This window comes from Ambystoma mexicanum, chromosome 4q (assembly GCF_040938575.1).
Source record: "Ambystoma mexicanum isolate Mex_15411 chromosome 4q, UKY_AmexF1_1, whole genome shotgun sequence".
NCBI lineage: Eukaryota > Metazoa > Chordata > Amphibia > Caudata > Ambystomatidae > Ambystoma > Ambystoma mexicanum.
The window spans coordinates 1206425209-1206437408 of NC_090928.1; positions in this window are offsets into that span (position 1 = coordinate 1206425209).

The following is a 12200-nucleotide window of genomic DNA, read 5'->3' on the forward strand; positions in this document are numbered from 1 at the left end:
GAGTTAATGACATTTTAAAGTTTCTGTTGAATGGATTGGTTTGCTGACTTCTGGATGTTTACCGAATTCTTCTGTGCTGTGCTCCAATGCCCTTGGACGCTATTTGCACATTACAAAATCTTGTATATTATAATATTAATATAATCAATGGCCCTTTACATTGATTAGGTTAATTAAAAGTCTGAGTTCTGTTTGTCGATTGGGCTAAATAGACGGCAATTGCGACTTCCTGTAGCGTTGTTGAATGCGGTGGACCATGCCAATGTACGCACATACCCAGTAGCTTCAGTGCCACAGTTGTTTTAAAAAAGAATATTAGTGTGTTTCAGTAAAATACTTTTCATATATATATATATTATATGTTACAAAATTACATTTCAGCAATAAATAATTCAAATTTCCGATAATAACCGGTGTATCTTATGATCAGTACAAAAGATGGTCAAATTCATTTCCTAATTATTATGTCAGTGTCAATTAGACACAATTCAACCACCTGGTATATCAGTATCTCGGTATACTGAACACATTTATCCAGAGGTTGTTTCTTAGTTTTAAAGGTATCAAAATGTATTTATTAAGATACATCATTTACAAAAAAGAATTAATCATCAATGAATGCACACATATGAAATTACATTACCATTGCAGGAGAGCACAAGACACCAGATAATAAAATCCTAACATCACCATCATTCATCAACAATCACACCATCATTTGCAACACAAATCAATCAGCCTCATTCACTCACAGTAAAAACTTTTGAACTAACACATTTAGTACAATTCATAAGTGGTAGCATTTCATAAATTAGCCCCACAGAGTCTTTAATATTTCATTGTATCCCTATGTAATGTGTAGCAGCACAACCATTAACCAGAGAATGTGCTCTATTCCACAAAGTGGGTATGTTCAACAATAAATGATAAATTCCATCCCTGGATGTTCTTCTCTACCGGTTTTGACGTTTTATGAAGTGATTGAAATGACGTCTTCATCAGGAGAAATAATTGATAATATTACCACTGGCTCCCAATGTCATGTGCTCCAAAGGATCAAGGACCACAAAATGTGGCTCAGGGACAATCCACCAAATTCCAAAAATCTTGAAGATGAGCTTGAATTATTCCAGTATTTGGACAACTGTGGCCGGTATCAATGTTAACTCGGCACGGGTGGTTAAGGTTTCAATCAAGTCTCTGAGGATAGTTTGCTGCGGTGCTGGTAGTAGAGAAAATCGAATGATCTGGGGAGCCGCATCGGTAACCTGAACATTCTCCTGTATGGAACCTTAGTTATAAATTGGCAGAGAAGTTCCATAAAAAGGCAACTGGCCAGTCAAAGTATGTAGTTCCAACTTCCAGTCAATAGACCATTGTATTTTCTAAGCATAAGCAATACAACATTTATTAAGACCTTCTCATTTCTTATGTTCTCCTTCGGCTAGATCAGATGCCAGCAGTCTAAAAATCGGGATAGTGGATTGGTTCATAATTTGGAGCCACATTATCACTTTTCTGATATCCAACAATATAGTCAACGAGGTCAATCCTAATTCCAGTCCTGTGACTCAAAGTGGTATCCAGTTGGAAAGGCCCAGCGTTCACCTCAACGCTGCACTCTCTAATCGCATAAGCCACGTATAGTCTGGTACAACCCAAGATTCAAGGGCCTACAAAAAATATGGAAGCAATCTTTGTTTGTATACTAGGATTAGCCCATCGGTGCTACATCCATGATGCCTGTGTATAAACCTCATAATGGATCCTAATTTCCTATGTGCCCTTAACTCAGTGGAATCCATTAACTCTCTGGCTGAATTTTTGCTTCAGAATCAGGATCCCAAATATGTGTATGACATAGTTAGCTCAATTGTGACATTTTCCACGCATAGATGTGTTAACTGGGGGCACTTTTTATGGGCCGAAGTAGGTTTTCTTGGGAATGATCATCAGATCATTAGCCTCAGAATCTCAGAAGCCACCGTGCTATTACCAGACATGGCTTCTATTTATAAATTAACGTGCCACCAGACTTGGAGGGTTTCCCAATTATAAGAATTTGATCCGGAGGTGAAGATGGTTAAAAATCTACTTTTGACTTTTGGAACTTGGTGTTCCAGCAGCTGTGTTCACAAATGCATATGTGACCACCACGCGGAAGTACCTGTGAAGTACCTCTTGGCCTTGCAGGCTGCCGGAGCTGGAAGAAATCCACCGTGTTATTTGGACTGATTTGAAAAAATCATTACTTGGCGAAATTAACGCAGTTGGCGAGGACACAATCCAGCGTGTTTCCAGAGGCCACACCCCTTTTCTTACAAGCCTATTTAATCATCTGTGCACACGCACCAGCGTGTGCGCACCAAGCGGAAGTACCTATGAAGTACCTCTTGACCTCGCAGGCTGCTGGAGCTGGAAGAAATCCACTGTGTTATTTGGACTGATTTGAAAAAATCATTACTTGGCGAAATTAACGCAGTTAGCGAGGACACAATACAGCGTGTTTCCAGAGGCCACACCCCTTTTCTTACAAGCCTATTTAATCATCTGTGCACACCACCAGCGTGTGCGCACCAAGCGGAAGTACCTATGAAGTACCTCTTGACCTCGCAGGCTGCTGGAGCTGGAAGAAATCCACTGTGTTATTTGGGCTGATTTGAAAGTACTTTAAAAAAAAGCCCTGCTCAATCATTACTTATAGACTTCTGGGCTTCCATCTACTTACTGTGTTAATTTATCTTTACTTGCCCTGAGAAATCATTACTTGGCGAAATTAATGTAGCTGGCGAGGACACAATCCAGCGTGTTTCCAGAGGCCACACCCCTTTTGTTACAAGCCTATTTAAACAGCTGTGCGCATGCACCAGAGCGCGCGCACCAAGCAGAAGTACCTATGAAGTACCTCTTGACCTCTTTGCCTCGGTGCCGAGGAGAAGAGGAGCTTCACAGTCCTTCCACCCACATCTTACCGGGCAAGATGCAGCCCCGGACATTAAAAACAGACATGCCTGTCATACCTAGAATTGGCAATCAAGCAGTCAGGGGTGAGAGAATTCTCTTGACTCCCATTCTGCGGCAACACGCTGCCAGCATAATATGCTCAACAGCGCGTTCACGGAATGCCTCCAAAAGAATTGTAGCATCTACGCATTTTGGTAATGGCAAACACATACGTACTTTCTGGAAAGAAGCCCGCGAAAGAGCCACCTCTGTGGTTGGCGTCGGGGTGGGAGCGGGATCATTACAAACGGAGAAAGCAGTTGTAAGCCTGCCGTCGTCCGCGATACAGACAGACACTGTGCAGGGAACACAAGAGTCAAATTATAAGTACTCCTGACGCCGTAATAACATCTATTCCTGTCTCACAGCCCAAGTTAATCCCCATCACGGATGATGATTCCATATCAGACAGTGGGCCTCATTACACGGAATGCGGTAATGGTTAACGGCCACCGTTAATGGTAACGGTGACCGTTAACCATTACCGCCTTACTACGAGGTCCCTTAGCGGGTTGGTGCTTTAACGCCTGCTTTTTGCAGGCGTTAAAAACCAACCCGCTAAGGGACCTCGGAGCTAATTACGGCACCGCAAAATTGCGGTGCCGTAATTACCGCCTTCCGCATTCCCATAGAGCCCTATAGGGCAGAAATGGGAATGGGGAAGGGCAATGGCGGAAGGGGGATTTACCGCCCCACCAACCTTGGAATGGGGCGGTAAATCCCCTTTCCGCCAAGGCGGTGCCGGTAATTTACCGGCATGGTCCAGGGTGCTAATAGCACCCTGGATCACCGCCTTCCGTGTAATGAGGCCCAGTATGTTGCTAAAGGCACTTCCGCCGACGGCGAAGTGCCCCAACTCAATGTAGCAATCATTGATATAGACCCTGAAAACTCAGCATTTTCTATAAATATTCTACCTGATAATTTGTCCAAGTAACCGGTAATGGTTGAATCCTCGGAAGCAGGAAATAGCTGCTCCGCATTAAGTATTTCTTTTTTGCATCCGACACCTAGAAGAGCACATAATTCACACGCAGATGTGAATGAGCCGGCTATTGGCACACATAATGAGAAGTTGTTGGGAGTAACTCTTCAAGCCATGAACATGGCCATACAATCGCTGGGTAAATTGTTCGAATCCATTGACACCAAACTATCCAATCAGAAAAGAGTCATGGATAATATGCGAAGTTGGCAGGAGTCTCTTGAGCAACAATTAAGCACTAAAATCCATTTTCTGACACCCAGGATAACGGTAAAAGTTACATCGTCAACAGTGGCGTGTCGAACAATGAAATTCAGTGAACCACAGCCTATGATCGAGCCAAAGATGGCAATCACAGTATTTTTGTGCAGTGAGAAAGTGATTTATGAAACAATAGATCAGGCTCAAGTTCCCCTTACTAAGGAGCCGGAATCAAACTGACTCGCAGCACAGCCCCAAAAATGGAATACACCATCTTTAAGTCAGGCAGTAAAGGCCAACCTAAAAATAGGTTATCCAAAAATCAGAAGAAGGAAAGGAGTGGGGTGACATCGGGCACCAAACAGTTCTTCAAGGCCATTAGTCTACCACAGAAAAGTGTCATAATTGCCTTTCAGGCGATCAAAAAAAAATACAAACTAGTCAAGGACATCGGGGGTCAGGGAAATGGTGGCCCCCACCAACTAGATTATGCCCCTCTAGATGATTTGATCCAACACGTAAACAATGGCAACATGAAGGACTGCCCAATTGAAAAACACATGCATGCTCCATGCAGCGAATGTTGACCTGGCACAAGCAAGGGACCAGGAAGCCATCATGAATCATAAACAAGAAATACGAAAAGCTGTGGATGCGTATAGGGCAGGTCATAAGATCCCAGAGCCATTTGGTGGAAGTGGTCCAAAGAGGCAGCCAATACCGGTTGTGAAGCTCCAAAATGAGATCTTGTTGCAAAGGCAACTTGACCCGAGGAGTAAAGCAATAAACATATATAGCTCAAACAAAGTCAGTGCGGTGGGGGGGGGGGGGGAGTTTCTGCAAGCCACACAATTTAGTGAGGCGGTACAACTCCTCTCACCTTAACCAAAGAATCAGAAACAACGCTGTAGATGCAACAGGAAGTTAAGCTGGGGAACAGCGACTGTTTAAACACTGGCTCAAATGTGACAGCAGAAGTACTCCAATGAACAGAAATCAAAGATTAGAAAATGATGCCAAATATGAACCCAAGTTGACTCTGACCCATAATTTGATGGAAAAAATGTCACAGCAAAAATCTAGCTCTTGTCAATGTAAATGTAGCCAGGTGATAAAATAACTAGACAGATCAAGTCAAAAAAAGATAGCCACGCTTTTGAGTTGGAACACAAGAGGGTTCTCCCATCTACTTAACAACGGTAGCAGCAATTTGGGAGGCAGTGACATCATATTATTACAAGAAACATGGCTTACGTCTGCCCCAGTATGGGACAAACATGATATCTACTTAAATCCTGCGCTCAAACGTGTCTCTGGCAGACCCTCCTCGGGTCTACTTATTGCTATTACATCAACGAAAGTTACATCGTCTGAATTGTGGGCAATGCCAAATAACCACATGCTTATGGTAAAGGTGATGATCTGAAAAGCGGGCTATGCAATCCTGAATATATATTGGAACACGATCTCAATAGCAGAGTCTAAATTTTATAAAGATCTGGTGATGCTATTAGATCTAGTAGTGCTTGAGCCAACAGTGTCCTTCTTAGTAATAGCAGGTGATCTGAATATCAACTGTTGTGAGAGCAAAACACAAGGAGACAGAGCTAGGATACACCAATGGAACACGTTCACAAAGCATCGTAGCTTTCACATGCTAAATGGCATGTTCAAAGTAGATATCCTGCCCCATGCTACATGGAATCGTGGGAGTAACCACTCTGTAATTGACTACATATATGTGCATGATAATTTGCTACCAGCTGTACTGGACTTTGAGGTTCAAGACTCCAAGCAAAGCGACCATAACATTCTGGCAATGACATGGGAGAGTGAGGATCAAAGCCAGTGCGTACATATGCTCAGCAAGGAAAACATCTACTTGTTAATCCAGGGCTGAATCGACTCTGATGGTCAGAGGGGGGTTTACAGCATTTCAATAAAGCCTTGGCAGCTTTGCATACTGGAAATATTGGGGGTAGGAGCTACCTGGGAATAGAATATAGCAATACAATACAACTATTCCGGCAGCCCAGTGTAATATATAATAAACCAAAAGCTACATTTCACCACCATTCATTTGATTTGGCCCTTAAAATGAGAAAAATATTGTATCAAGCCGAAGTGAGGCACGTGGCCCAAACCCCCCCCCCCCCCCCCCGGACATGAAAGCGATTCAGTTAAGGAAAATTAGAAACCGTTATGTAACATCGAGCCCAATTGTAGCAAAATGATGGTGCTAATATGCTGCTAATATGCTGAGCATTCTCGCTACCAAGAATGCAGCAAAATGGTGGTCGATAATTAATCAGGTGTGAGTTGGCTCACAGATTGCGATTCAAGCCAATGCAGTTGATGAACGAAAGTAGATACAACATTTCACTGATCTTTATGCTGTACCCCAAGGAAGTGTAACCTTAGACCCCAATAAGTTCATGCAAAAATTCAACCTTGAATTTGACCAAAATTATCTATTATGCCTTATTAAAACAGCAAGCAACTCAAGGGCATCGGGCCCTGATGGGTTGTCGAACCAACTGCTGAAATCGCATCCTGATCTTTGGGCTCCTATATTATTTAAGATATTCTCAGCCATAAATAAAGAGCAAGTGTTACCAAAAAGCTGGACACATGCGATAACACTGCCAATATTTAAAAAGGGAGATCGCCAGTTACCCAGTAGTTACCGTCCCATCTCACTGCTTGATGTCCCAGGAAAAATCTATGGGACGTTACTGCTAAAAGAACTAAACCAATCGGTCACAGAACATCATTTAAAAGATCCTATCCAAGTGGGATTCGTGGCAGGAATTGGGACTGTACCAAACATTTTATGTCAAAACCTATTAAAAAAGCAATATGCAGAGCAGGGCCAACCACTATACCTGGCGTTCATTGATTTCTAGGCAGCATTTGATTCAATTGATTGAGTCATGCTATACAAGAAATTTAAAAAAACATAAGTGTCCACCATCTACATTAACTCTAGTAATGATACTTCATACAGATACATCAATGCAAGTACGATTAACATACGAGGGCTCCTTGTCTGGCCCAATAGTTACCGAGAGGGGCTTGAAGCAAGGGTGTTAACTTGCATCATTCTTGTTTAATTTCTTTATATTTGACATGGGTAACATCTTCGTTAACACAGTATGGCCCTCATTACGACCCTGGCGGAAAGTGACTGACCGGACCGCCACAGCGTAAATAGCGTTTCCGCCATTGCACGAAGGAGCAAATTGCGGCCCATTCCGACCCATCGGGCACGAGCACCACGGCATGGCGGAAGTGCAAAGTCCGCGATGGCGGAAATGACCCCAAAACGGCCCACACCGCCGCCGTACGGCGCCCTAGGTGCAATACCGCCACCCATCACAGCGGGCACCGCAGAGTGCGCCTACCGGAAAGTACGGTGACCGGAAATATACGGAAACGGAAGTTAAAACATGGGCCCGGAACGGGAAACATCCCGCCGTGCACCCATAAAACCACTAAAACCACACAACCACTAAAATCACTACCCTGAGACACACCCCAACCCGTCATCCACCCTAGCGAAACCAAGAAAAATGGGAAAAGTAGCGAAGAAAGCGTGCGACCGCAAGCGGCAGGTCCACTTCTCCCGTGAGGAACTCACCGTGCTAACAGAGACCCTCCAGGAGAATGCCGCCGCCGTCTTCTCCACGCAAATGACCAGGACGGCACTTGCCAACAAGAAGGCCATATGGGCTCTGGTGGCACAGCGGGTAAGCGCGGTCGGGACCGCACCCCGCAACCCACAGCAATGCAGAAAGCGGTGGGACGACCTGCGGATACGCGTCCGCAGCATACTCTCTGCCAACCGCAACATTGCCACAGCCACCGGGGGAGGTCCTGAATCACCCATCAAGTTGACCCCCTGGGAAGAAATCTGTGCCTCCACCATCGGAATGGAGAGCATAGAGGGAGTCGGAGGGATGGAGAAAGGAGTGCAGACATCAGAAGAATCAGGTAGGTGGCCCAGATAAAACAATGCTAAATCCACAATGTCCAATCATGTGAAGTACCATGTGTCCACATAGTGCAACAGAAACACATGTCCAGGAGAACGTCCACACACATCGCCCTGATAGTGCACCTTAAAACCACAATAAATACATAAATAATTAAAAACCCCTAAAACACCCACCACACGTCCAGCAGGCACACCCTAACTGCAGGCTGCCAAACAACTGCACCCTCACCCCACACACAAAAAAAAGCACCTCCAAGGCACCGACCCAAATCACCCTCATGTACCACCCCAATGCATGTGATACAATGCCATTCCAATACCCACAGACCCATTAATAACCCTCGCCCTCCTTTACTCCACCACAGGCTCCGATCCAAACGACGAGCATCAGGACACCCCTACCAGCACACCTGCAAAGAGGGCCAAGACCAACGGCCAAAGACCCTCCACCTCAGCTGCACGCATCAAGACACGGCAGCAGCACAAATCAGGTGGCAGCACAGAGGGGGGAACATCAACAGGCACCCCAGCAGCCAGCATGCCCACAACACCACCACCACAGGTCCCCCCAACGGATGCCACAGAAGGCACTGCCTCTGGTGGCAGCAGCACCATAGGTGACACCCCATTGATGGCAGCATGCTCCGACACAGAAGACGGGGATGTCGAAGTCAGATCCATCCATGACCTGTCCCATTCCCCCTGTCTGTCCCATCCCGTACAACATGAGGATACCACGCAGGGGCACCCACAAGACGACGACTGGCCATCCCCCCCAAGCCCTGTGGCAAGGCAACATGAGGTCAACAGCCCCTCTGTGACACCCCCGCAAATGGCCATGGCCCAGCAGAGGCAACAGTCCCTCGACCAGTTAATCGTGCAACAGCAGCAACTGGCCACGCTCCTCAAGGACCATGCCGATGAATGTGGGGGCACTAAGGCAGACATAGAAACATCAACTGAGACACTCAGGGCACAAATGGAGAGTAGCACCGAGAGCCTGAGAGTCCAAATGGAGAGTAGCACCGAGAGCCTGAGAGTCCAAATGGAGAGAAGCACCGAGAGCCTGAGGGGGGAACTGCATGCGACGTCCAAAGATGTATGTGCCGAACTTGCCGCAGTGCGCCGTGTGCTCACTGAGCTCTCACAAACCCTTAGGGACATGCATGGACGTGAGCAGGCAGAGACGTCATCCGTTGCAAGTTCCGTCCAGGGCAGCCCCCAACGTAGATCTGGGAGGAACCTGCGCTCCACAGGCAGGGGTGCCCCTGATACCCGCAGAGGGGGCTTGCAATAGCGACAGCCCACTGACAATGAGCTTCTTTGGACACTGGTGTTCGGGGGGGAGGTAGGAGGGTGGAGGGGGTGTGTTGGGCTCACTTGGGTGGCGGGTCGATAGGGTGTTCTACATGATATCACATATGCCATAAACAGTGCACGATCAACCAATGAGATGTGTGGACAATGATCTTTGTGTACTAGGCCATCATAGGCGTACAGTCCATATTGTGCATGTACCAGACACACACAGTGCCACGAGTCCCGTGTCCATGTATCAGCCACCAGGCGTGAGTGCTAGAAGCATGCATCAATGAGATGCTGACGAATGTCACGGCCCTCCGGTGCCTCGCAGACTCCTTGAGGTGCTGCCACATCCCCACCCTCATCATGACCATCATCAGGTGCTTGCAGTTCAGCGTCAGGGGGCATGGGCACATTTCTACGTACGCACATGTTGTGGAGAATGACACATGCCATGACCATCTTTGCAACCTTCTCATGGCGGTACAGGAGTGCCCCGCCAGACCTGCTGAGGCAGCGGAAACGAGTCTTCAGTAGGCCGAATGCCTGTTCAATGACTACACGGGTACGTGAGTGGGCATGGTTGTAGTCCTCCTCATGCTGGTCCCGTGGGTTCCGGACTGGTGTGAGGAGCCATCTCTTCAGTGGATACCCAGCATCACCTGTATGTGGACGAGAAACGTATGATGTGGAATGCCATTGCTACGTACGCACCCCCCCCCCCTTCCTGGCAGTTCATTGCCGCATCACATACCCCACATCATCATGCATGAAATGAGACTCACCGAGTAGCCAGGATCTGTTCCCTGCGTGTCGCTCCATGTAGCGTGGTATAGTAGAGTTCCTCAAGACCATAGAATCATGGGTTGATCCAGGGAATCTGGCACAACAATGTGTAATGATCCTGTTGGAGTCACACACCATTTGTACATTCAGGGAATGAAATTGTTTTCGGTTGCGGTACTGGGCCTCCATGGCATGTGGAACGACCAATTCCACATGGGTGCAGTCGATGGCACCAATGCAACCCGGTATGCCGGCAAGTGCATGGAATCCCACTTTTGTGTTGGTAATTTCCTGCTCCGAGCGTGGTAGAGAGATGTAGTCGTCTGCGTGCTGCAGGAGGGCATCGAGCACTTGCAATAGTGTCCGTGAGAACAGTGGCTGTGAAATGCCATGCAACTGTCCGACTGTGTGCTGGTAGGTGCCTGTGGCCAGGAAGTGGAGTACAGACACCACCTTCAGTAGGGGTGGGATGGCGGTTGGGCTATCTATCATGCTGACAAGGTCAGCCTGTGTCATGTCCACGATGGCGGCTATGGTGTCCCGGTCCAAACGGTAGAGGGTGTGGATCTGCTCATCAGTGAGGTTGAACGGATGTGCTCGGAGACGTGGGATTGCGGGCTGCCTGCGTGGTGGTACTGGCTGTGCTGGCGGCCCTTGCTGGCCCTGCCTTGCCCTCCTCCTCCTCCTGCGTCTCCTCCGTGCGGCCGGTTGTAGTTGGTGTTCGTCTTCTTCTTGGAGTTGGAGCACTTGCAGTGCTATCAGGTCCCCCAGGGCCAACATCGCGAGTCCTGCCGGTAGCATTTCGGAGTGGGTGTGGTTGTGGGAGGAGACTGGGTGTGCAATTTATGTGTTTTCAGGCTGTATGGCCTCCACCTGTGGTGATTCATTCCACCTGTGCAAGCTGCTCTCCCCTTTGGCCGAGCACGTCCCGCACACAACGCTGCAATGTGACGCATGGCATCTTGCTCTTGCATTCATGTATTTGTACCCGATGGCCGTGTAACATTTGTTGATATGTACATTCGGCTATGGTCCCATTGTTTCACATACAATCTTTGCAGTCGCGAACAGACTTGTGATGGGTCAGTGGGACGTAGTACTCGAGTAACGGTGGGCCCTCATGCATCACTGTACCGAGTTGCAACGACGGGCGAGGCGTCCCATTCGTGGGTGAAGGCAGTTGCCATTTTCACACACAGCCGCACTCGATGGATTAATTAGTGATTTCAAACGGCCACAGATGCCTTTTCGACGTGATGTTGCAAATGAGGAATTCGAAGGCCGGCGCTTTCGGTTTTCAGCTAGCGCCGGGGAGATGCCCACAGGTCTGACTGCAAATATAACGTTCTTTTGTTCGATGTCCTTGAGACAGGGGCCATGGCGAGGAAGCAATGATTGATATGAATAGTTTTGGATGCGCAATAGTGACGTGGGCGATGAGGCCGGACGTTACCAAATACATGTAACTTCACAACACTGGAATTACGGGCTGGGGCACTGTGGATTTTGCAGGCTGCATAACGCACAGACTCAATGGAAAGTTCGAATGTTTTGTGAGTAAATATTCAGGCGTTTTTATAACAGGATGAGGGAATGATGAATGGATGCATGGGCAGGTGATTTGATACAGGGTTTGCCATGTACAGGGCTTCTTGGAATCTATCCGCCTCCCCTGCGCTATGTGATGCAGGGCTGCCATAGTGGGACCATCGTCTATCTGGCCTTGTTGAGCCCTCCCTGTCTCGACGCGCCTTCAGACACTTGTGTCCATGCACGTTAACATTCCCATCTGATGGAATCTGTTCTGACAGACGCATGCACAGGTACACTCGTTTGTGATGGTGTTTACACCTCGATATAGATAGTTATGAGTCGCTAGTGGTTTCGGGGTGGTGATGATCCTTTGGAGTGGGCTAGCATGCATAT